Consider the following 27,032-nt stretch of genomic DNA (forward strand, 5'->3'; position numbering starts at 1 on the left):
AGTACTGGGTGAGAGGAGAACCACAGGAAGCTCCAATAGGGACCAAATTGATGACTGTTCAGTGCTGCCCTGGCTTGTCAGCACATGGAAGAGTGTGAGCCCCAGACTCGAACCAAAAAAGAAACAGCAGAATATCTGGGAAAGAAGAAGTAAGGAGCTGTCTTCTGGTGCCCAGCATGGGCCATGGGCTCCTGTCCCAAATCTATTGCTGACTGCTGGCAGGATGAGACCAAGGAGCCTGGAGTTCTGCAGGTCTTACAGGAAAGATGACCTAAGTGGATTGCCATGTCTTCAACAAGATGTTTTAACCATCCCAAATAAAATATGGCTGGCCACCAATTAAAGGAAAAGGCTTAGAAAGATCCCAGACCTGGGTTACAGCTTTGGCTCAGCCTTGAACATGTCGCTTGTCTCTTTAGATCTCAGTTTTCTCATAGATAAAATGGGGGGAAGGGAGGGAGAATCTAATGTGATTTCTGAAATCTTACATGGACCACATAGTACATTAAAATTCTAAGCTTTCTAGGCCATCTCACTTGGAACAAGATATTTGTCCAAATGTTTGCCTACACAAGGTCCAGAAAAAGCTGGGCTTCCTCAGAGGGATAGTTCCCGATTCTCCCAAGCTCCTTTTATAGACCATTTATGGATGTCTTTTCCTGTGGCAGAAAAGCATGCTTAAAAGAATGGGCTTTGGGTCGCACAGCCCTAAGTAAAATATGCTTCACTTAATATCTTCCATTTGTGTGACCCAGAGCAAGTCACTTAAATGTACAGAGCCTCTATAACATCATTTGTAAAATGGGACTAATAATAGACCCTCTTTCAGGGTTCATATACAGTATTTAGAAAGATGTGGCACAATGCCTAACACCTAGGTGTCAGTAAACATCAATTATCAAAATTATCTATGTGATGATTCTTAACATACCAGACATTGTTCCTAAATTGAACGTACATCTCCTCTTTGTTCTCATTGGTGTATTATGATGCTACATAAATAACAGCCATTTGTTGTCATGTGTATAGCAATAGGTCTAGGGCAGAGATGCCCCATGAACTATCTTCATCCAAAGGTCTAGACACCTTGACACTTGGTGACTCCACTTCTAGCCCTGTCCCTAAATGTGTCTCTGCAGAGGGACTAATGGTTGCAGATGAAGACCAGAGCTGCCCTGCAGATCAACAGAAGCCCTTGAAATAACTCTGATATGCAACTGTGTCTAGCAATGAATTCACAGCAAAAAAACTAAAATAAGCTAAAGACAAAGACAAACAATCCATCTCTCAAAACTATGTATCAGCCCAATCAACAGAAAATAATGGCTAGAGAAACATCCTGTGAAGGTGTGATTTTCTCCCAGATTAGTTCCAGGACTCAGAGCAAGTTGGGAGTGGGGGAGGGAGGGAGGAAGAGGATCTATTTTAACCCCTCCCCACTCTGGTGGGGACATGTCTCCCACTTTGTTGTAGTCTAACATTGATCTATAGGGAAAGGTGCCTCTGTCCTTTGCTGTTGGAATTGATGGTCTTGGACTCCACTGTTATTGCCCGGGTTCCCTGAAAGGTCTCTTGATTTATTCCCTTTATAGTAGAAAACCATATCTGCTCATTATCTCGGAAGGTCACTGGAAGGGAGATATTTCTTCCAGCTTCAATAGCAGATCCCTTGGCCTTTTTTCATATCTCTCTTGGCACGGCAGGAGCTCTGTGAGTAAAGGGGAGGCTGGGACAAACAATAAAAGCACATTTATTCCTAGGCAGAAAGCTCAATGCAAAGACCTGGTGGGATATATAAATACGCAAAGCAGCCTCATCAGCTAGTGTCCTCAATTTCTATTTCAACTGTTATTTCCAAAGCTAAGTATCCCTGTCAATAAGAAGTCCTGCCTTAACTAAGGTGGCTGGAAACCATTAGTCTTTGGAATTTTTTTTTTTTTTTTTTTTAGACTAGGCTTGAATTTCCCATTCCATACATTTCCCAGCAGGGACTTAGGCTCAGCTAACAGTTTCAAGATATGTTTAAACAAGATATGGCATCGTTCTAAAAAATTATTTTCACAAGAAAACTATATATATTTAACTTCTAAATGACTTTTCCTTATGTATCCATATTAGCTTGCCTTTTCTTTGGTGCATGTGTGTATGTGTGTCTTTAATTAGACGCACCAGAAGGGCCGCGTTAGGTAGATAAAACTAGATCTGCTTAGACCAATGAAGTCAACATTTCCAACCCATAACCATTCTGACGTTGCTGTAAATTCATTCAGTGTCTCTCAAAATGGTCTCAGAATGAAATGGTCTCTGGGACCACCTACACCAGAATCCTCTCGGGAGCTTGTCTAAAATACAGTTTCCTTGGGCCCACATCAGCCCTCCTGAGCCAGGAATTTTAGAGGTGGAACCCAGGAATCTGCACTTTAAACACTCCTGATTGAGATCCACTAGGCTCTTCAGATAAGAACTCTCAAGTGGGTATGTAGGTGCAGGGCCTACATAACACAAAGGCCACAGCCAATCCTTCATCCCACAACCTGCCAGTAGGGGGAGCTCTCCTGCCAGAGGCCCAGGCTTCTAAGAGGAAAAACAGGCACCGTGGTTCTGAGACCAAATGGGTTTGCAAGAAAGCACTGTGCCCTGGGATCCTAGTGGATTACAGTTTTAGTGATAACCTTTAACCTCCTTAGGTTGCCCTACAGATCAATCAGAGAAGCACTCTTCCTTCCTCTCATTAAAGCAAAAGTTGGGTCAAGAATAAATGCAACGTCAATGATAATGTACTTAAATGGGTGGATATTACAATATGTAAACTATACCTCCATAAAGCTGTTAAAATAAATAAAAAAATTTAAAAACAATTGAAAACAAAAATGAATGTAACTTGAGTGTGAGTGTCTTTGGGAGCTAAAGTGTAAAAGCCTGTAATATCTCCACAGCAAAATGCTTTGGGGCTCTTCAGAATTCATCTGTTCATCCAGCTGATACTGAGTTACTGAGTCCTGCTCTAGGCACAATTTTAAGACTAGGTGCTGCGAAATAAAAATTTTAAATCCTTAAATAAACTGTATATGCTAACTATTGCCCCCCCCCCCCAGTTTTCAGGGAATGTGTCCATATAACAAGCACTGAAGTATGTTGATTTCCTCATTATTTGCTGAACCAAGCTACCTGTAGGCTTCTGACTCTTTCCAATGCAGAATTTAATTTGGTGACTAACAGACCAAAGCAGAGAGAGCGGTGGGAACCATTTAATCTGCATAAGGAGACTTGTATTTACCGTGATTCTTTCTACAAGAGGAACAAAGGGGGCCCTGCAGGAAGGGCTTCTTTTTATGACACTGCCAATGGCATGAATGTCAGCCTCCAGCTGCCTCTCTGTGACAATCTGGGCAAATCCCTGGGAACGACACAGCTCCAAGAGTGACCTACAGGGAGAGGATTTGGACAGGCGGGGGCCATTGGCACCACCTAGGGACAGCAGAAGATGAAGGGGGGCAGGTGTTACCCCTTCCTTCCCTGCATCCCATAATTAGATCTCATGATCCTCCCAAGCCCATGGAAACAACAAGCCAAAGAAAACATCTTTGCAAATAAGTATAAATTTAGATTACCAGAGTAACAACTTTTGGCTTTTGCAAAAATTTAAGTAAAGAAGGGTCTAGTCACTCTTGCCATTTATTTCTTTACAAAGGGACTCCACAAAAGCAGAGGGCATTGTTTCATTTGTAACTAATTTAAATCAGTCTTCCCTTTTGAGGTGTCTAGAAAAGCCATGCAGTCTGATTCCATTTGTAGGGGCTCATAACAAGTGCAAAATGGAAATCCTCGAGGAAAGGAACTCTGACAATTGGTGCTGTGTGGTCCGGGTCACTTCCCTTTATTTCTATGCAGTGAAAAGGATGCCCTTGTCATCAGAAAGCACAGATGGCTCAATGCTTTACTGCTGCTTATCTAAGTCATCACCAGCCTCTCTGCCTTCCTCTCCATTCAAAGAGCCTTAACCTTCCTTTTCATCATGTTTAGCCTGACATGAGTTTTGAACCACCCATAGTTTAAAAAAATTCCCAGTAGATAAGGAGAATTAATAGGGACCTAGATCTAACAAAGATTAGAGGGAAAAAAGGGAATTAACATTTATAAAACATCTACTATATGCTGAATACTATATTACACACATTGCATTAACCGTTAAAACAAATCTTAGATGTAAACATTGCTCCTCTCTTCTACAGATTGAATAACTGAAGTAAGAAGTTAAATAAAATGCTTTCTAGCAAACATTAAAGCCAAACTTGAAACTTGAGCCTGGCCTCTTTTCCATCCAGCTGTGGTGTTTCAAAAGTCAATAAAGGACCAAATTCTTTTCTTGAAGGTCAATTAGCACAATATATGAAGTTTCTTTCCCTTTTCTGCTTGATTGCCTGCTGATCTAAAACTTAAGGAGTTCCATCAACATGCAGAACTGTGATGTTTTATCACACTTTAAGACTTAAACATTGTCCCCATCATCACGGTCAACAATTCATTATCCTAGTCTTTTATATCTTCAGTGCTTATTTTCTTTCGAATCATTTTCTTGAATTTCAAAGCCATGTGTCCTCTGGCTGAATTCTTCCTTTTTAGTTTTGCCTTAGACCACTGTCCACTCTAACTAAGCAATTCTCTTCCCAATCTCAATGTTTCTGCCCCTCCTTTTCCTTAACCTGGCATGGCATTTTGCATTAGCAGTGTCCCTTATCTTCCTTGTTAGGGAGTGCTTCCCTGCTAATATAAACAGTCCTGACTCCAGCCCCTGGGACAGAATGTCCTATATATTATGTGACCCTATCCCTGAGCATGGCTGACTTAGACGATTATAGGCCCCTAACTCTGGAGAAAACAATCAATAGGCTGGCTAGTGGCAAAGGACATATAGGGTTCTACCCACACAGAAAGGAGCTTTGCCAATGGAAAGCAGAAGCTGCATTTGGGTGGAGCTGTAGGCAAGATAAAGAATAAGCATTCTGTCCTGCAAGAGGAAAGAGATTGAGCAGGCATTCTTAACAGGCCTCTGAGAGTCCTTTAAGGTCTGGAGAGAATGTCACCTCTGGATCCTAAAGCATTTTATTTCTCAATTTCTATTCACCTAAAATTTGGTTGAATTTCCTCTCCTAACTGGAATTTGCAAAATTACCTTATCCTTGTATCAAAACTGTATTTTTCACATGGGATACCTTAAGTCAAATCCTTTTTCCTTGCAAATTAAAGAACCCTGTCAGAATACTTTCCTTTTCTTGACTCATCCAACACTCACCCATCCGTCTACCCACCTCCCCATAAAGCCATTCCTGAACTAATGCAATCTCTCTACTAATCTACAAGCGCTTGTAATATGTGTTCTATAATTACCACTCAACTTTACACTGACCATTTATTTTCCATTTTAGTCTTATGTCCCCAGTTAGACAGCAACCCCCTAAAAAATTAGGGACAATTTTGGCTCAACTTGAATGTTAGCAGAACCCCCAATCTTATTCCTTCCATCACTTGTAATATGTGTTCCATAATAACCACTCAACTTCACACTCTCTGTTTTCTATTTTAGTCTTATATCCCTAGTTAGACAGCAACCCCCTAAAAAATTAGGGATAATTTTGGCTCAGCTTGAATGTTAGCAGAACCCCCAATCTTATCCTTCCATCATATCCTCAAAGTAAAAGAAAACAATAGTGTGGATTATACCTAGCAACACTTTTGCACAGAATCACAGAACTTCCTGGGTGGCAGGCTGCATTGATAATACAATAACCTCTTTAATTTGCATATATAGAAGTTCAGACCAGTTAATGGTCAGTCAGCTAATAAGATTCAGCATGACTCTCCCATCTGGAAGGTCTGGGGTGATCCAAATATGGATGATCCAGACAGAAAGTTTTATTCTTTATACTTTATAACAAAAGGGACAAAACTACCCAGCTTTCCACTGATAGAAGACCATCTAGGCCACAGTGAAACACACTGACAGGGCTTCTCATCTCTAAATTACTAAGGTTCTAGCCAGGGCACTTTTATTCTCTTTAAAAAAATAGCATTGCCTTTTTAAAGCTGGGTTATTTTTATAGCAATAGAACTCCTGGAACTGTAAACAGGAGGCGAATATATCAGGCTTAAAGATGAAGGGGGTTATTTAAGAGTGTTATCAGAACTAGCCAGCTGCAAACACATACAGTATCAGAAAACCATAAACCTTTCCCTTCCTAGCAGGGCTCAATTATTCATTAGACCACCCTGCTGCAGGGGGAGGGTCTTTATAAACTTAGTGTCTAGAACCCTTGAGGTGTCCAGCCCTCTGGGCATCCTGCTGTACAAATGAATAGTTTAAGGACTGAACATTATGTCTCTGTCCTTCCTTATCCCAAGTGCATTAGGGTTTTGAAAGCGATAATGATAAAAATAATAATGGTAATCACCATTTCCTACCACTTTCCAAGTGCAATGGTGAGTCTATTATCCTAAGGGTGGATAAGTTACTCATGAGAAATGACATAGCAAGTTAGTGGGATTTGAACCTAGATCTTTTGATACCTGCACCATGATTTTAACCTGTTACTATGACATTCCTAATCTCTCCTCCCCAAGGAACACTAATCTTGACTGATCCTGTTGGAAATTATTATAAAAGGTAGGGAAGGGGAACTTCATGGTCAAATTATCTGCCTATAACTTCTGCCTTTTGGAGCTTCACAATGCACTCTAGTGGATTAAAGGCACTGAGAAAGTCTGCGGTAGTGATGATGTTTGCTTTTCTTACATAACTCATAGTCCCAAATTCATTTGACTTCAGAACCCCATGTCATAGCATTCTATTGCCAGGGACACATCTTGGATAGTGATGCATGCCAAATAGTGACTTGGTGAGGAGAGCCAGAAGACCCCATGAAGTTAGAAATGAAATTATACTTTCCCTTATGGAGAAATATAAAAAGGGGCAGAGAGGTATATAATATATTATATAAAAATATATATTGTCCTAAGTATTTTCAATATATATTTCATTATATACATATTTTTTTTCTTTTAAGTTTACCCACTCAGCATTAATATATGTATATATATTTTAAGCCATGTGTGTGAAAAACAGCTTTATAAGCCAAGGAACAACGTCGTGACTTCACAGTGAATGTGACGACTATAGACACAGGAAAGCAGGAGCACAAAAGAAAAAGGAAACCTGGACGGAGACACATCCTGAGCCTGTGACGGGGGTGCTATGGGGTCTCTCTACCTTCCCTGAGTGTTTGCCTCACCCACCAGGGGTGCAGCCCTCATTAGCTCACTCACCACTGGACAATGGCAGGAGTGGGAGGAAAGTCTTGCTCCTTGGTCCTCATTTTTGTTTGTCTACAGAGGATCATGTAAGAGGAAGCAGCCAGTGGGAAGGAGTGTCAGCCCCATCATGGAGAGAGCCAGTGCTGTCTCTGCTCCTTTTCTCCTGCAGTGGCTTCATTGCTTTGTTGCGATGGGGAAGCAAAGAGACCAACAGTGACATTGACTCCTCGCCAGGGAAGGGGCTGGCTGTGGCTGTGAGCAGGAGGGAGAGCCAGCATCAAGGTGTGACTTCTGCAAACCAAAGGCGTCTATTTTTACACAGCTTTCCTTCCATCCCTCTGCCCCCACCCCTTGTGGACCTGAGACATGGTCCACATCTCTCTTTGCCTAAATCATCTACTCATCACTTCTTTTCCTAGAATGGTTCTGAGTCTCTGCATCTTTTCCAACTACAGATCTCCTTGTCACTCCCTGCCATAAACTGCATGAAACCCATTATGCCATACTTCTCACTACAACTTGAATTATGATTTTATTACCACTCTAGTCATCTTTTTTCATGGGGACACTTGGTCATGGTCATGTTACATCAGAAATGCATATTTTGAGTCAAACAGTCCTGGTTTTCAATCCTAACTGTACTTCTAGATAACTGTGTGACCTTGAGCAAGTTTCTTAACCTCTGAGAAGCTAAGTTTCTTGGGTCAAAAATGAATATACTGTATGTAGGTCCCAGGGTTGCTTATAGTCTAAGGATTTGAAAAATGAAAAAATAATAATAATATGCAAACTGCTTAGAGCAGTATCTTGCATAAAGCTTGACTTCAGTGAAGGTCACCTCCCTTCTTACCATGACATCACAGGGGGTCAAACTCAACCCATGTAAGGGGTCACTGGAGATGTCACAGACCTAGGGTAAGTGGGAGGAGTTTAGTTACAGATGGTGAAGAGTGCCTATTCTCATTATCAGTAAGTGTATGAATGGGGAATTCTCTAGATACATGTGCCCCATGCAAATGACCTCTCTTCTTCCCAAATGAGATCTCACAGACATGGAGGATAAAGAGCCTTGCAATTAGATACAGATAAGCCCAAGTACTAAACTTGCCAATTTCTGGTTGTGAGATTCTAGCAGAGATCTTTGACCTTTCTGAGCATCAGTTTCTTCACCTATAAAATTTTGCTAACACAGCCCTCTGCAAGACCGTTGTGAGGTCACATAGAATGATTAGTACCATGCCTTCTACACAGCAAGCAGGCAATATGTGTTACTTATATTTCCAAAAAAAAATTCCTGGGCTTTTAATAATAGTAGTTAATTTTTTTTTACTGTAGTTACTATGTATCAGGCAGTATTCTAAACAGTGACTGAATTTCTCGTCTAATGCTCACAAAAAAATATAAGATATACAGTTGACCTTTGAACAACATGGTTGGAACTGTGCAGGTCCATTTATTTGCAGTTTTTCTTCAGTAGTAAATACTACAGTACTACATGATCCGAGGTTGGTTGAATCTGTGGATAAGAAGGAACTGTGTATAGAGAGGAACTCCGTACATGGAGGAACCCTGTATTTGGAGAGGCAACTGTAAGTTATATGTGGATTTTAAGCTGCATGGAAAGTCTGTGCCCCTAACTCCCACACTGTTCAAAGGTCGACTGTGTACTGTCATTTTTCTATGTTAAGATGAGGAAAGTGACACAGATACATCCCCTGACTTGCCTAAGGCACACAGTTAATACACGGCAAATCCTGGAACCCAGTTCTCCATCCCAAGCAATCTAGCCTCAGAGTCTGTCTGTTCTACTAAGGACTCCATTCGACTGTCTCAAAAATGCAGAAGAATGAATTCCTGGCCACGTACCCTGTATTTGAGAATGCAGTTTTCAAAAGAGTACTACTTTTCATAATCTCTATAATATTTTACATCAATCATGATTTTTAAGTGCAAGGAACTGAAACCAAATCAGTCTGATTTAGGGATACATAGAAGAAATATTGAGGAATTCACAGCATGAACAGGAATACTGGAGAACAAGGATCAAAAAAGAGGTACTGACCATAGCACCTACACAGTTAAAGATGCTTGAAAATCACATCATATGAAATTTCTATCTCCAGCTCTGATGGAGTAGATTGTATCAGACCAACCTCTTACTGAGAACAACTATAAACCTGGATAAACTCTCTCTCTCTCTCACACACACACAAACACACACAACATATATTTCAAGAAATTAGATGAAATGCATAAACTCTGGAGCCCCATTGCCTGCAACCAAAACTTGACTCTACCATTTACTGGCTGCATAGTCTTGAACAAGCCAATTAACCTTGCTGTGCCTCAGTAGTTGCATCTGTAAAATGGGGATTATTATAAGACCCACCTCATAAGACTATTATGCAAAACCTTCCTCTCAATCTTCATACGATAACCAGGCAAGCAGAGTGGCTGCCAACCAATGCCCTGGAGAAATGCCACTTGTGTAAATGTGGGAGGGAAGAATGACCTGGAAATAAGATGGTCATAGGCTGGGATTTTTCCTTATTCAGTTCCAATGGCTAAGCCAGTGCCCTGAACACATTTCTAAGCCTCCTGCTCCCCAAGATTCCCAGGTTCCAGACTTCTAAACCTGCTGCCTTACCCACAAGCAACCTTTATTTCAAAAGCATCCAGGAAACCTCCAGCTCCTCTAGGTTGCCTCAGGCCAGTGATTTACCCTGCAACCCCAAAATCAGTTTGGGTGGAGGGGGGCGTTATGTGACATTGATTACTTCTTCCTCTATCTCTTTGCTTCTTGCTTGCTTTCAAGTTTCATCTGCCAGTATGGCAGAAGGCGGAAAGAAAACCAACATGATTTTCTTCCTGTTAGCTCTGCAGGATCTGATGGAAACCCAGAAGAACCAAGCTGGAGACTTTGCTGCTTGGTAAATCAATCACCTGAACTGTCAGCTCAAATCTCGTTGCAGAATATTTACTGCTGGTGATAATGTAAGAGGCAGAAAGATCACAGCATGATTTGGGGATCCCTGGCGTCATTCTATGCTTTCAGTGATGGAGGGGAAATCTCCAGCCTTAGGATCTGAGAAAGCTGAATGTGAATATCAGAGTGAGAGAATCGGACAGTGCCCCAATATCCCCACCTATGAAATGATTTCTTGGGCACATGAATCTTCTTTCTAGGTCAGTTAGTTATAGAAAAGAAAAACCCAGCTAAGCCTAGTATCAGTCCAGAAAGACCAGAAGCATAATTCAACAATTTGGGGCATATATAATCATACCTTTTCTCTGTTTGTTGGTATGTAAGTACAATTTTGTTTATATACAAGTACAAATCCAAAGATTTTTGCTCTGCAAGGAATTAGTAATCATACATTCTTAAATTTACATTTTCTTTACCACTTATAAAACTCACTTCCATGAATTCTTTTTTAATCCTTACCAAACTGTTTGTGATAACTTTTTATTATTGCCAAATGACGAATTTTATGTCCAGCAACATAGGGAAACCTAGCTAAGGCTACCAAATGAGCAAATGGTAGCTTCTGAGCTACTCTGTAGTTAAAATCTAGCATTACTAGTGAACTGTTTTACAATCACCATCGTCCTTATTATCTGCTTAGAATACTCTAAGTGGCCAGCCAATACAGAGAGGCCAAGTCTCAAAGAACTACTAGAACTTGGATATGGTCCTATAAGACTCTGTTGGAGGGAACTTAGACAAAATGTTAGCAGATTATAAACACTAAGAACAATAGAGTGTTACTGCATTTACTTCTCTGATCAACAAATATTAACCGAGCTCCTACATTTTGCTAAGTGTTATGCTAAGCTTTGTGGATATATCAGAGAACAAAACACACAAAACTTCTCCTGCATGGAACTACATTCTATGACTGCATATGTCGATTTCTTAATGCAAACTGAATCTGAATGTGTAGGTCAGAGTCCTCTAAAAAATGGGTGGAATCTATCCATTTTTATCTTAATTTTGACACAGTGAACCCAAAGGCTACAGAAAGTCAAGGGAAGCATGGAATTCTATCCAATCTAAAATCCCAGGTGCAAAACTTAAGGAGGTGTAAAAAAAAACCCCAGTAATCAAGGTAAATAATATTTTAATGCAGTATTTTTAAAAATCAAAATTAATGCAAAAAATTCATAATGATCATAGTGTCAAAATTTTAAATAAAGGCAAGGTTTTTGTCTTTAACTTCCTTAAGGCTCAACAGGAAAAGAGGCTGAAAAGAGGCTAGAAGTGAGAAGATATCTGTGCCAGTGCTTATAGGGCCACGTGCCTGGCTGAGGCCCCTGAATGTACCTCCTATCATAACCCTCGGCAGTTGTAGATAAGCCACCAGCAAGAACCTTGTTGCAAGATGGAATTGCTTTAGAAGTGCAGCTCCTCATGCAAAAGGAGAAGAGCCAATTGTGTCAACTCTGGTTTGCTTATACTTAGATGATGTGACATGAGAAAATGAGAAAAGCCCTACAACAAGAAGTTAAGGACCCCGGTCCTTCAGCGCCATTTATTTCCTATGTAACTGTGCTGTATTTACTTATCTTTTCGGGACACTTATCACATCTGCAAAAGAGGCACATCCTTCCCAGTTCAATGACTCTGTCAGACCCTGACAAACTTGCCCAACTGAGGTCTCCCAGAAAGGAAAAGAACATCTGTTTGCCTTTATACAATGAGTTTAGAACCAAGAACACAATACATTTTGTCGAGGTTCAGTGCATGTTTTTGAAGTCAAGTCTAAACAAAATCTCCCTGTATTCCATTTTCATACAGGGAAAGTGAGGAATTTGCCTATTACAAAAGTTTTGCTTATGAGTACAGAGTAAGCCTGTGTAGGAGCTAAGTCTAAATCCAGGTATTCTCATCCTAAGTGCACCTGTTCTAATGTTACACAGGAAACTCACTAGATAACCTTGGGCAGGTCACTGAACCTCTCTGGACCTTGGTTCTTTCATTTATACAATAAGTATTTAGACCTGATCATCTGTGGGGTCTTTGCAGCTTAGCGTTCAATGATTCTCCAAGCATATCAACCCATTGCTCCTTAGTGTCTCAAACTGGGAAATCAGAATCAAGCCCTGCCCCATGGAAAATATCCCATTTTATTATTAGATGAATTCTTTTTTAATATATTTTCCAGTTTCAGTTGCACTCAGCTCTATCTTTCTTTACAGTTTAGTATGGAGAGACAATGAATCTAAAGATAGCTAGTTTGTGATGAGAAATGAAAATAGGGTCTTGGGAAGTACTATCCCCATGCTTTTCTCTTATCCAATAAAGACCCTTCTGCTTAATGGAGAGTCTATTTTGGGGGCCTTAACACATGGGAACTAAACTGAAATTCAAAACATTTTTTAAAGTGACATCTCCTTCCCAAGGTACCTCCTGCAGAGTGACATAGTCTTTGCCAGTCCATGTGTTACTGCTTGACACCTCAGCTGACACTTCTGAATTCACAAGTTCAGCCAGTCTCAATGCCATGAGAGTCTTAAGTCTTAATCTCAGCGTCCCCACTGTGGTGTGGAAGGTCCCTGATTATGACAGGATGTCTCACACTTCCCTATGTTTTCGTTTGGTAAATATTTGAATAGTGCAATCACACTCCCTCTCAGGCCATTGTTTCATCAAGGTTGCACCTTTTGATTTAGTGTCATTATCATTAGCGTCCCCATCATTCCGAATCCTGCTTGACTCTTTCTCTTCCTTCTCTTTGACTCAACACAGTCCAGAAGGGAGGGAAAACATGGTCTACACTTTCATATCCCTTTTCTCCAAGTACATTTTTAATTTGTGCCAAGGCATAGAAAGTAAAAGTGCCCCATGGACAACTGACCAATGAGAAAAACCACATTCCCACCATTCATTGTTGCACCCTGTCACCAATTAACTGCTACTAAACATGGTGCATCTAGTGATCATAATAGTATGTAGTACGCACCAATTCTGAGTACCTACTATTGTGCCTAGCACTATACATGTTTATGCATGATCCTAAGTTAAATCTTCGTCATGCTTTGGTTGTAATTGTCTTCTTGATATAGATGGAGGAGCTGATCCCCACAGAAGTGTGCTAAGTTGCTCAAGGTCAAACAAATCAAGTAACCAGCACTGAGATTTAGACTCAATACCTACTCTCCTCTAACTGTTCCATGCTGGGAACCCAACTCTATGATGCAGCCAAAATTAGCCCTGGCTTTCTTGTTGCTAAAGCACAGTGCATTTTCCAGAACTTGCATCTAGCACTGACCAGTGGATCAGAAAACCAGATATCTAGCCCCAGCTCCTCCAAGTATTATCTTGTGGTCATGACTCTCTCACGTATTAATGGAGACACTGTGCTTTGCTATGTAAAGCAGAAGTTGATAAGCATACCATATAACTTAGTACATTGTTTGTGGATCCAATAAGTCAATGTATATTTCAATGTCTTAAAATTTACAAAGCACAATGTACTCTTAAGCTAATACTATGATATTCCATTACAGTATTGCTGAATGACTTCTTTCTCATATTTCTCTGCTCTTTGACTCCATTGGTGAAGGTTAAATAAAATATCATCAAATGGTTTTTCAGTCCATGCTTTATGCCAGACGCTGAGCTAGATGCAGGGACCCCAATGATGAATAAGACATGAATCAGCCCTTTCAGGGCTCATAGTCCAGTGGATGGCTCCTCCAACCACAGCTCTACTGAGAAGGGCTGTAGTGAAATCTACAAGTATGTATGTGTGTGCCTTGCATCTTAGGGCTGATTCATCCATGAATGCATGTAGTGTATACCTCCTGGTGGCACCAGAATACAATTCAACATGTCACTTTGGTCTTTGACTTAGTGGTGCACATACCACTCTATGCCCTGCCAGGAAGGGGTAAACTCACTTTACAAAGAACATTTCAGAAAGAGTATATCAGTATTAGAAGAGAAAGGATCCCACAGGAAAAACTGTCACAGATGCTCACGCTGGCACACGTGCAGATACACACATATGAAGATAATGCACACCAATGTCTACCTAGAGATTCACCTATGCCTTTGTCTCTTAATAGAGCGTTGGTAAAAGAGGCAGCCATCACTCTTAGGCTGGGCCTAGTATTGTGTAATGCCCTCATGCCTTTTGGACTTTTCCCAGGCTATTTCCTCTGCTAACCTAACCTCTCAGCAACTACTTAATTATCCTTGAACCACCCCTTTCTCTAAGAAACTTCCTCTGACCTATCACAGGGCTCTACACCACCCTGCAGGAGTTACTTGATCCTTTTTGTGTTCCCAGAACACCTAGAACATGCCTCTGTGTTTGTCTCTACTCCTCTGAGCTCCTTGAATTAAATTATTTATTTTGTTCCCTTTTATCCTGTCATATAATGGCAACTTAAAAGAAATGCAATAATAACAACATTACATTCATTCATTTATTCAACCTACATTTAACTTCCAGCTCTACTGACTATCCTTCAAGGATATTATCTCCTGTGCAGCACTCTCAAATACTGGCTGGTTTTTTCCTGTCACATCTCATGTACCACTGATTCTAAATAACTTCCTTGCTCCTCATTTTCACCACAAGGTCACTGTTCCTTCTTCCTCTGTAAACTCCACCCCACCCCCAGCTCCTTTGATGCCTGTGCCAAAAGACTATACTTTTGTTATTGATTATTCTTCCCCATAGAGTCACCTACATGCTTCAGGTCACTTCTCTTCATTCCTTGAGTATTTTAGCACTAGATTGATCCAAAACTTGCTGTAATTCTTGAATACTTCAACATCCACACAGATGACCCTTCCAACATTCTGGTCCCTTAATTCCTTGGTTTCTTTGCCTCCAGGAGCCTTTTCCTTGATCTTATCTATTTACTCCCAAAGGTCATACCTAGGGAACTTTTAATGTAATCATTTCACCCCTCCATTTTCAAGCAGCATTTATCTTCTAGAAACCATCACCTAGAACCTTGACTCCAAGAATCCTCAACTCCACCAGAACCTCCATTCATGGGCCCTGTCACCTTTTCATGCCCCTCATCTCTTTCACATCCCCACTTCCCTTCTTACCCTGCTTATACTCCATGGTCTATATTATAATCACCCCTGACATTTACTCTCAACAACTTTGCTGTCTTTCCCGTCATCATTCTTGTCTGGCAAAACCTATGGTTATAGATAACTATTGTCCACTGCAGGAGAGCAATGATACACAGCTGAGGAACCAGTCACATTGCAAATACACTGCAAATATTTACATTTTACATGACCACATATTGCACATAGGACCTTGAGCAGGAAAGTAAACTCCTCTCATAGGAGGTCCTACAAGTTCCATGGCAAAGAACATGCATAGTCAATCCTTTATAGAAGAAGGAGAGAATGAATACTTGGAAACATTAATACAATCTACAGTGGTAGCAATAAAAATAAAAATAAACAAGTTTATTTAAGATATATTTTGAAGATAGAAACAGCAGAAAGGAAACATGAAGGAAGAGAAGAAATAAAAAATGACCCCCAGGTTTTGAGTATGATAATTGGGTAGATACTAGTGTTAGTTATCCAGCTAAAAAAAATAAAGAGGAATAAGTACAGTGCTGGGATGTAGACAAAAAGCTCTTTATCACCACTTGTGATAGGCTATGTCTGGGTTATCCAAGGGAAGCTGTCACAGAGGTGGTTGGCCATGTAATTATGGGGCTCTGGGGAGAAGTCAGGGCTAGAGACAGCAATTTGACCATTATCTGTATATATTTGTTATTTGAACATGATAGGGTCCCTTAAAGATAGAACATAAATAAGCAAAAGCTGAGGGCTAAGAATTAAGCTATAAGGCAGCCCAACATTTAGCAACAGGATGAGAAAGTGAAGAAATCAACAATTTGAGAATCAGTGACCAGAGAGGCTGGGAAGGGGTGTCATGGAAACAAAGAGGACTCTAGTGTGTGCCAGAAATTTGACACACATTTTCCTGATCCTCACACCTTGCTGGATAGGTATTAGTATTTCCATCTAATGGGAATATATCAAGAACTAGAAAGACTGATGACCACATCTAAATTCACACAAGTATTGTATTTTAGCATTGGTAATCAAACTGAAGTCTGCTAACTTCAAAACTCCTGTGCCTTTCACTACACCTTATTATCATCATAGAAGACAAAAAAAGAATACTTGGAAGAAGGAAGGAAGGGAAGGAGGGAGGGAAGGAGAGGGAGAGAGAACAGAGGGAGGAAGGGAGGGGAAAGTATGAAATGGGAAGGGAGGTGAGGGGAAGGGTAAGTGCATAAATGAATCCTAGTTCACAGCAAAAAGGTTCAGGATGGAGTCTGGATTTACTGTGAAATTTATCAATCTCTATAACATTGAAAAGAAAGAAAAAAGGCATTCCAACCACCACTGTAAAGATCCTTTGACTTTTTTTTAAGATTGGTAGATTTTTCCCTATCCCATTGTTAGCAAAATGCCTACTCAGGACTGATATCAATTAATTTAATATATTTAAAGTGCTTGAAGGGTAGTAGAGAACTGGAACTATATAGGTCTAAAAAAAAGATTTGTTTTGTAGCTAACTGCTGCTGACTTTCCCACACCACTGTTCTTCGCCATTTGATTCAAAGAAGAAAAGGCGATCACATATACGGGGCATGATTTCTCCCTTAAAGATTTGCAGTTTGACTTGTTGATCATTATCTCTCTGTTCTCTAATGCTTACGGATTTTTTCTCATTATATTTGTTCCATTACTTACTAAAAATCAATGTTAAGTTTCCCAGCAAGTCATTTCCATTATATATTTTTTTCACTTTGGAGAGAAAAGAGTAAGTATTAGTAGAGTAAGGGAGTATTGGGAGATAGATTGTTTATTTCATTAGGCAATTAGCCTAGAAGCCAAGACTAATAATAGTATCAGATGCAGAGATTGGTTCAAGGTGGCGGAGTAGAAGGACGTGTGCTCACTCCCTCTTGCAAGAGCACCGGAATCACAACTAACTGCTGAACAATCATCGACAGGAAGACACTGGAACTCACCAGAAAAGATACCCCACATCCAAAGACAAAGGAGAAGCCAAAATGAGATGGTAGAAGGGGAGCAATCACAATAAAATGAAATCCCATAACTGCTGGGTGGGTGACTCACAAACTGAGAACACTTATACCACAGAAGTCCACCCAATAGAGTGAAGGTTCTGAGCCCCACGTCAGGCTTCCCAACCTGGGGGTCTGGCAATGGGAGGAAGAATTCCTAGAGAATCAGACTTTGAAGCTAGTGGGATTTGATTGCAGGACTCTGACAGGACAGGGGGAAACAGAGACTCCACTATTGGAGGGCACACACAAAGTAGTGTACGCATTGGGACCCAGGGGAAGGAGCAGTGACCTCATAGGAAACTGAACCAGACCTACCTGCTGGTATTGGAGGGTCTCCTGCAGAGACAGGGTGTGGCTGTGGCTCACTGTTAGGACAAGGACACTGGCAGCAGAAGTTCTGGGAAGTACTCCTTGGTGTGAGCCCTCCCAGAGTCTGCCATTAGCCCCACCAAAGAGCCAGGTAGGCTGCAGTATTGGATGACCTCAGGCCAAACAACCAACAGGGAGGGAACTGAGCCCCACCCATCAGCAGAGAAGTGAATTAAAGTTTTACTGAGCTCTGCCCACCAGAGCAACACCCAGCTCTTCCCACCACCAATCCCTCCCATCAAGAAAACTGCACAAGCCTCTTAGATAGCCACTTCCACCAGAGGGCAGACAGCAGAAGCAAGAAGAACTACAATCCTGCAGCCTGTGGAACAAAAACCACATTCACAGAAAGATAGACAAGATGAAAAGGCAGAGAGCTATGTACCAGATGAAGGAACAAGACAAAACCCCAGAAAAACAACTAAACAAAGTGGACATAGGCAACCTTCCAGAAAAACAATTCAGAATAATGATAGTGAAGATGATCCAGGACCTCAGAAAAAGAATGGAGGCAAAGATCGAGAAGATGCAAGAAATATTTAACAAAGACCCAGAGTAATTAAAGAACAAACACCTAGAAGAATTAAAGAACAAACATCAGAGATGAACAATACAATAACTGAAATGAAAAATACATTAGGAGGAATCAATTGCAGAATAACTGAGGCAGAAGGACGGATAAGTGACCTGGAAGACAGGATGGTGGAATTCACTGCTGTGGAACAGAATAAAGAAAAAAGAATGAAGAGAAATGAAGACAGCCTAAGAGAACTCTGGGACAACATTAAATGCAACAACATATGCATTATAGGGGTCCCAGAAGGAGAAGAGAGAAAGGACCCAAGAAAATATTTGAAGAGATTATAGTTGAAAACTTCCCTAACATGGTAAAGGAAATAGCCACCCAAGTTCAGGAAGTGCAGAGAGTCCCATACAGGATAAACCCAAAGAGAAACACGCCGAGACACGTAATAATCAAATTGACAAAAATTAAAGACAAAGAAAAATTATTAAAAGTAACAAGAGAAAAACAACAAATAACATACAAGGGAACTCCCATAAGGTTAGCAGCTGATTTCTCAGCAGAAACTCTACCAGCCAGAAGAGAGTGACATGATATATTTAAAGTGATGAAAAGGAAGAACCTACCACCAAGATTACTCTACTAGGCAAGGATCTAATTCAGATTTGACAGAGAAATCAAAAGCTTTACGGACAAACAAAGCTAAGAGAATTCAGCACCACCAAACCAGCTCTACAACAAATGCTAAAGGAACGTCTCTAAGTGGGAAATATAAGAGAAGAAAAGGACCTACAAAAACAAACCCATAAAAATTAAGAAAATGGTAATAGGAACATACATATCGATAATTACCTTAAACGTGAATGGATTAACTGCCTCAACCAAAAGACACAGGTTCACTGAATGGATACAAAAACAAGACCTATATATATGCTGTCTACAACAGACCCACTTCAGACCTAGGGACACATACAGACTGAAAGTGAGGGGATGGAGAAAGATATTCCATGCAAATGGAAATCAAAAGAAAGCTGGAGTTGCAATACTCATATCAGAAAAAACAGACTTTAAAATAAAGAATGTTACAAGAGATAAGGAAGGGCACTACATAATGATCAAGGGATCAATCCAAGAAGAAGATATAACAATTATAAATATATATGAACCAGAATACATAAGGCAAATGCTTAAGAGCTAAAAAAGAGGAAATTGACAGCAACGTGATAATAGTGGGGGACTTTCACACCTCACTTACACTAATGTACAGATCATCCAGACAGAAAATAAATAAGGAATACAACCTTTAAATGACACAATAGACCAGATAGATTTAATTGATATTTATAGGACATTCCATCCAAAAACAGCAGATTACACTTTCTTCTCAAGTGCGCACAGAACATTCTCCAGGATAGATCACATCTTGGGTCACAAATCAAGCCTCAGTAAATTTAAGAAAATTAAAACCATATCAAGCATCTTTTCTGACCACAATGCTATGAGATTAGAAATCAATTACAGGGAAAAAAAACGTTGAAAACAAAAACACATGGAGGCTAAACAATATGTTACTAAATAACCAAGAGATCACTGAAGAAATCAAAGAGGAAATAAAAAAATGCCTAGACACAAATGACAATGAAAAGACAACGATCCAAAACCTATGGGATACAGCAAAAGCAGTTCTCAGAGGGAAGTTTATAGCAATACAAGCCTACCTCAAGAAACAAGAAAAAGCTCAAAAAAAAATCTAACCTTACACCTAAAGGAACTAGAGAAAGAAGAACAAACAAAACCCAAAGTTAGTAGAAGGAAAGAAATCATAAAGATCAGAGCAGAAGTAAATGAAATAGAAATAAAGAAAACAATAGCAAGGATGAACAAAACTAAAAGCTGGTTCTTTGAGAAGATAAACAAAATTGATAAACCATTAGCCAGACTCATCAAGAAAAAGAGGGAGAGGACTCAAATCAGTAAAATTAGAAATGAAAAAGGTGAGGTTACAACAGACACCGCAGAAATACAAACCATCCTAAGAGACTACTACAAGCAACTCTATGCCAATAAAACGGATAACCTGGAAGAAATGGACAAATTTTTAGAAAAGCACAACCTTCCAAGACTGAACCAGGAAGAAATAAGAAATATGAACACACCAATCATAAGTAATGAAATTGAAACTGTGATTAAAAATCTTCCAACAAACAAAAGTCTAGGACCAGATGGCTTCACAGGTGAATTTTATCAAACATTTAGAGAAGAGCTAACACCTATCCTTCCCAAACTCTTCCAAGATTGTGAGGAAGGAACACTCCCAAACTCATTCTATGAGGCCACCATCACCCTGATACCAAAACCAGACAAATATACCACCAAAAAAATTAAATTACAGATCACTATCACTGATGAATATAGATGCAAAAATCCTCAACAAAATACTAGCAAACAGAATCTAACAACACATTAAAAGGATCATACACCATGATCAAGTGGGATTTATCCCAGGGATGCAAGGATTCTTCAATATATATGCAAATCAATCAATGTGATACACCATATTAACAAATTGAAGCATAAAAACCATATGATCACCATAATAGATGCAGAAGAAGCTTTTGACAAAACTCAATACCCATTTATGATAAAAACTCTCCATAAAGTGGGCATAGAGGCCATATATGACAAACCCACAGCAAACATCATTCTCAATGGTGAAAAACTGAAAGCATTTTCTCTAAGGTAAGGAACAAGATAAGGATGTCCACTCTCGCCACTATTATTCAGCATACTTTTGGAAGTCCTACCCTTGGCAATCAGAGAAGAAAAGGAAATAAAAGGAATCCAAATTGGGAAAGAAGTAAAACTGTCACTGTTTACAGATGGCATCATACTATACATAGAGAATCCTAAAGATGCCACCAGAAAACTACTAGAGCTAATCAATGAATTTGGTAAAGTTTCAGGATACAAAATTAATGCACAGAAATCTCTTGCATTCCTATACACTAATGATGAAAAATCTGAAAGAGAAATTAAGGAAACACTCCCATTTACCATTGCAACAAAAAGAATAAAATATCTAGGAATAAACCTACTTAGGGAGACAAAAGACCTGTATGCAGAAAAGTATAAGACACTGTTGAAAGAAATTAAAGATGATATAAACAGATGTAAAGATATACCATGTTCTTGGATTGGAAGAATCAATATTGTGAAAATGACTATACTACCCAAAACAATCTACAGATTCAATGCAATCCCTATCAAATTACCAATGGCATTTTTTTACAGAACTAGAACAAAAAATTTTAAAATTTGTATGGAGACACAAAAGACCCCAAAGAGCCAAAGCAGTCTTGAGTGAAAAAAACGGAGCTGGAGGAATCAGCCTCCCTGACTTCAGACTATACTACAAAGCTACAGTAATCAAGACAATATGGTACTGGCAGAAAAACAGAAATATAGATCAATGGAACAGGATAGAAAGCCCAGAGATAAACCCACGCACCTATGGTCAACTAATCTATGACAAAGGAGGCAAGGATATACAATGGAGAAAAGACAGTCTCTTCAATAAGTGGTGCTGGGGAAACTGGACAGCTACATGTAAAAGAATGAAACTAGAACACTCCCTAACATCATACACAAAAATAAACTCAAAATGGATTAGAGACCTAAATGTAAGACTTGACACTATAAAACTTTTAGAGGAAAACATAGGAAGAACCGTCTTTGACATAAATCACAGCAAGATCTTTTTTGATCCACCTCCTAGAGTAATGGAAATAAAAACAAAAATAAACAAATGGGACCTAATGAAACTTAGAAGCCTTTTCAAAGCAAAGGAAACTACAAACAAGATGAAAATACAACCCTTAATATGGGAGAAAATATCTGCAAACGAATCAATGGACAAAGGATTAATTGCCAAAATATATAAACAGGTCATGCAGCTCAATATTAAAAAAACAAACAACCCAATCAAAAAATGGGCAGAAGACCTAAATAGACATTTCTCCAAAGAAGGCATACAGATGGCCAAGTAGCACATGAAAAGCTGCTCAACATCACTAATTATTAGAGAAATGCAAATCAAAACTACAATGAAGTATCACCTCACACCAGTTAGAATGGGCATCACCAGAAAATCTACAAACAACAAATGCTGGAGAGGGTGTGGAGAAAAGGGAACCCTCTTGCACTGTTGGTGGGAATGTAAATTGATACAGCCACTATGGAGAACCCTATGGAGGTTCCTTAAAATACTAAAAATAGAATTACCATATGACCCAGCAATCCCACTACTGGGCATATGCCCAGAGAAAACCATAATTCAAAAAGACCCATGCACCCCAATGCTCATTGCAGCTCTATTTACAATAGCCAGGACATGGAAGCAACCTAAATGCCCATCGACAGACGAATGAATAAAGAAGTTGTGGTACATATACACAATGAAATATTACTCAGCCATAAAAAGGAATGAAACTGGGTCATTTGTAGAGACATGGATGGATCTAGAGACTGTCATACAGATTGAAGTAAGTTAGAAAGAGAAAAACAAATATCGTATTTTAATGCATATATGTGGAACCTAGAAAAATGGTACAGATGAACTGGTTTGCAGGGCAGAAATAGAGACACAGATGTAGAGAACAAACGTATGGACACCAAGGGGGGAAAGTGGTGGGGGGGAGAGGGTGGTGGTGGGATGAATTGGGAGATTGGGATTGACATATATACACTAATATGTATAAAATGGATAACTAATAAGAACCTGCTGTATAACAAAATAAAATTCTAAAATTAAAAAAAAAAAAAGAGTACCAGATGCAGGGATTCTAGTTCTATTTATTCAGAAATGCTTAGATTTAAGGGGGTCAGGGGTAATGGTTATTTTCATGGGATCATCATGTTTCCATTGTTTTTCCCCCAAAGTTTTCTTCATTTATTTTCCTGTTCAAAAGACAGATTTACAAAATACAATTTACAAAGAAAAATGATTCCTCATTTCCTGGCCTCCTGCAATTCCATGGCTCCCTGCCCCTTCCCTAACCATAAACATCACCGCAGATTTTTCAAGCTCTGTTTTCCCTTCACAACTCTAACTAGCCAAATGCTCTCTCATCTTTTTCCTCATCTTCCCTTGGTTTGGGAGGCAGTTTGTTCTTGTGACTGCCCTTCGTTAAGCTACACTGTTTGCCTGCCTTTGCATGATCACAGGATATTTTCTAGCTGAACTTTTATCAGCCGTACTTCAATGATAGGGTGTCTGGCTGCATTGTCCACACACAGACAATTGAATATTCCTTCTCGTGTTCTTATCATGAGTGGCGTTTTTAATTCTCCCAAAGTATGATGCTGTAATCCCATTACTTGGGGTGAGGATGGGGGTATCATTCTGGAAGAGGAATAAGATCCCTGAAGCATAAATGGATGAAAAGTTCAGGCACACTTCTCAAGGAGCTGAGTCTTTGTTTTCCAACGTGGCTGAGGTCACTTTTGTTCTCCAGGGCAATTTTTCAGTTAGTAAAATAGGAATGTTCTGGGAAAAGCTTACAAAACAGGTTGAGAACCTAAAAATGAGGGGATACACAAGGATACAAAAGGATTGTTATTGAGGAACTACATGTGCTTTTTATGTTTACGATGACTATAAAATCATGGCTCCTGATCTTGCTGGAGTCCCTTCTAGCTGGATCATATGGTGCCATTTTCCTTAGCCTACCAAATCCCTTTGATAGTGCATTCTCCCTTGGGGTTAGTAGGTGAAGCAGAAGAATTTGTCAGGTTCCACATTGCCCATGTTAGCTCATCACTTTGCTTTGGCCTTGATATATTAACTTGCAGAAATGGAGGTTATGAAATAGAAACACATAGCTCTCATTATGGAGTGTTATCTCACCCCCATTGTTCCTCAGTTCTCCTCACATTTCATCTCAAATTTTACTTGCCCTGCTCTCCTCTTCTTTTATGATGTCTTCAATCTTCCCCTCTGAACCATTTTGTCACCTTGGACATTTTTTTTTATCTTGCCTTAATACTAATAATTAATATTGAGCACTTACCATACACAAAGAAATTGCCTAAAGAATTCACATGGATTACTTCACAAAATATTCTTTGAGTTAGGTTATATTATTGTCTCTGTCTTACAGATCAAAACAAAACAAAACAGAAAACGCAGAATGATAAAACAACTTGTCCCAAATCACATACCTAGTAAATGGCATAACTAAAACTCCAACCCAGGCCCTCTGACTCAGAGTCTGAGCTCTTAAGCTACCTAGTTCAATTGAGTTCTTATTCCATCCATGAAGTCTTGATGTTTTATCTAAAATTTAACAATGTGTAGACAAAAATAAATTTGGTTTATGCATCTATTCCAAATATTAGCCATAATGGTTTTGGGATGGTTGAGATCCAAGTTATGAACTCCTGAACCAAATTTCTTGCTTACTCCAGGTCTGGGACTTCTTCCTATGCTTATATCTGAATATTATATATTTTCTGGGGATATCCATGGGCATTTATTTTTACCACCTTTCCCATCTGCTCACCCTTTTCCAAGTCTTTTTAAATATAGCTTTATTGAGGTATAATTGAAATATTTAAAACTGCGCGTGTTTAATCTGTACAGTTTGATGAGTTTGGACTTAGCTATACACCCATGAAACCATCACCACAATCACAGTAATAAGCATATTCATCACCTCCAAAAGTTTCGTTGTGCCCTTTTGTTTTTGTTTTTATGTGTTTGTAGTAAGAGCACTTAACAAGAGATCTACCCTCTTAACACATTTTTTTAAGTGCACAACAGAGTATTGTTAACTATAGGCCCATGTCGTACAGCAGATTTCAAGAAGTTATTCATCTTGCCTAACTGAAACTTTTCCAAGTCTTGATTGGTTGTTTATTTATTTTTAATATCCATCTGGGATCTTCCAAGCTATAGGAAATATAAACAGTGATTTTTCAATGATGTATTCAGCTCAACTATAAATCAGGCTGGGCAGAATATCACATGTAAAGGAGGTGACATGAACTCTCCTAGTCCCAGAAGAGATGTTAATTTACACGCTATAAACTGAAGCCCCTGAAGCCCCTGAAGCCCCCCATGGGACCTCACTACACTTGAGCAACACTTCAGGTTTCCTCTGTGCAGCAATGCTAACCAGAAATGTGGATCGGGCTGTGTGTTTGGCAATCCTTATAGTAACTTCAGTCCGATCCTCTTGAGAAAGATCTGGACTTGGAATGGTAGGGAGGTTCCAGAAATGGAGGGGGAAATCCCTGGCAGATCTGTAGAGAGGAAACACCACCTTTTGTCCCATTAATACTATAGGGGGTATAAGTAGCTCTCATGGGCATGAGATTTATGGACAACACCATTGGAGAAAGTGTTTTAAAAAAATGTATTTCAGAAGACTAGGAGTCGCATATATGTGGAATCTAGAAAAATGATACAGATGAACCTGTTTGCAAGGCAGAAATAGAGACACAGATGTAGAGAACAAACATATGGACACCAAAGGGGGAGGTGGTGGTGGGATGAATTGGGAGATTGGGATTGACATGTATACACTAATATGTATAAAATAGATAATTAATAAGAACCTGCTATATAAAAAAATAAAATAAAATAAAATTCAAATAAATAATAAAAAATAAACCTACATTAACACATTAAAAAAAAAAGAAGACTAGGGGGAAAATTGTTAAGTTACTCTTAAATTGTATGTTAAGTAGCAAATGCTTCAGAACATAGATTATTATTACTATCAACAGGCTAGCAAAGTAGGTTGCAATAGAGAAAATAACTGATATCTTTCCTATTTAAAGAACCACAAACTGCTCATTTAAAACTTATCAAATAATCTTTTTCCTGTGCTTTACTTTCCTCTTCCTTTCTGTTCTCTTAAATTCTTATGACCGGGCTTCCCTGGTGGCGCAGTGGTTGAGAATCTGCCTGCCAATGCAGGGGACACGGGTTCGAGCCCTGGTCTGGGAAGATCCCACATGCCACGGAGCAACTGGGCCCGTGAGCCACAATTACTGAGCCTGTGCATCTGGAGCCTGTGCTCCGCAACAAGAGAGGCCGCGATGGTGAGAGGCCCGCGCACCGTGATGAAGAGTGGTCCCCACTTGCCGCAACTAGAGAAAGCCCTCGCACAGAAACGAAGACTCAACACAGTCATAAAAAAAAAAAAAAATTCTTATGACCATGTATACTTACTAATTCAGTCTTGCAAATAGGACTTCCCTGGTGGTGCAGTGGTTAAGAATCTGCCTGCCAATGCAGGGGACACGGGTTTGAGCCCTGGTCTGGGAAGATCCCACATGCTGTGGAGCAACTAAGCCCGTGTGCCACAACTACTGAGCCTGCGCTCTAGAGCCCACGAGCCACAACTACTGAGCCCATGTGCTGCAACTACTGAAGCCCGCATGCCTAGAGCCCGTGCTCCGCAACACGAGAAGCCACCGCAATGAGAAACCCATGCGCCGCAACAAAGAGTAGCCCCAGCTCGCCTCAACTAGAGAAAGCCTGCACACAGCAACAAAGACCCAACGCAGCCTAAATAAATAAATAAATAAATAAATAAAATTTAAAAGCAACAACAACAACAAAAATAATTGGAAATAATACAACAGATTCACCAAGACATTTTTTTTCTCCCAAAAGACTTCAGAGAATAAGATGAATACAGTTTTCATTCCTAATAATCAGCTTCACATT

Source organism: Balaenoptera acutorostrata, chromosome 3 (genome assembly GCF_949987535.1).
Source record: "Balaenoptera acutorostrata chromosome 3, mBalAcu1.1, whole genome shotgun sequence".
Taxonomy (NCBI): Eukaryota; Metazoa; Chordata; class Mammalia; order Artiodactyla; family Balaenopteridae; genus Balaenoptera; species Balaenoptera acutorostrata.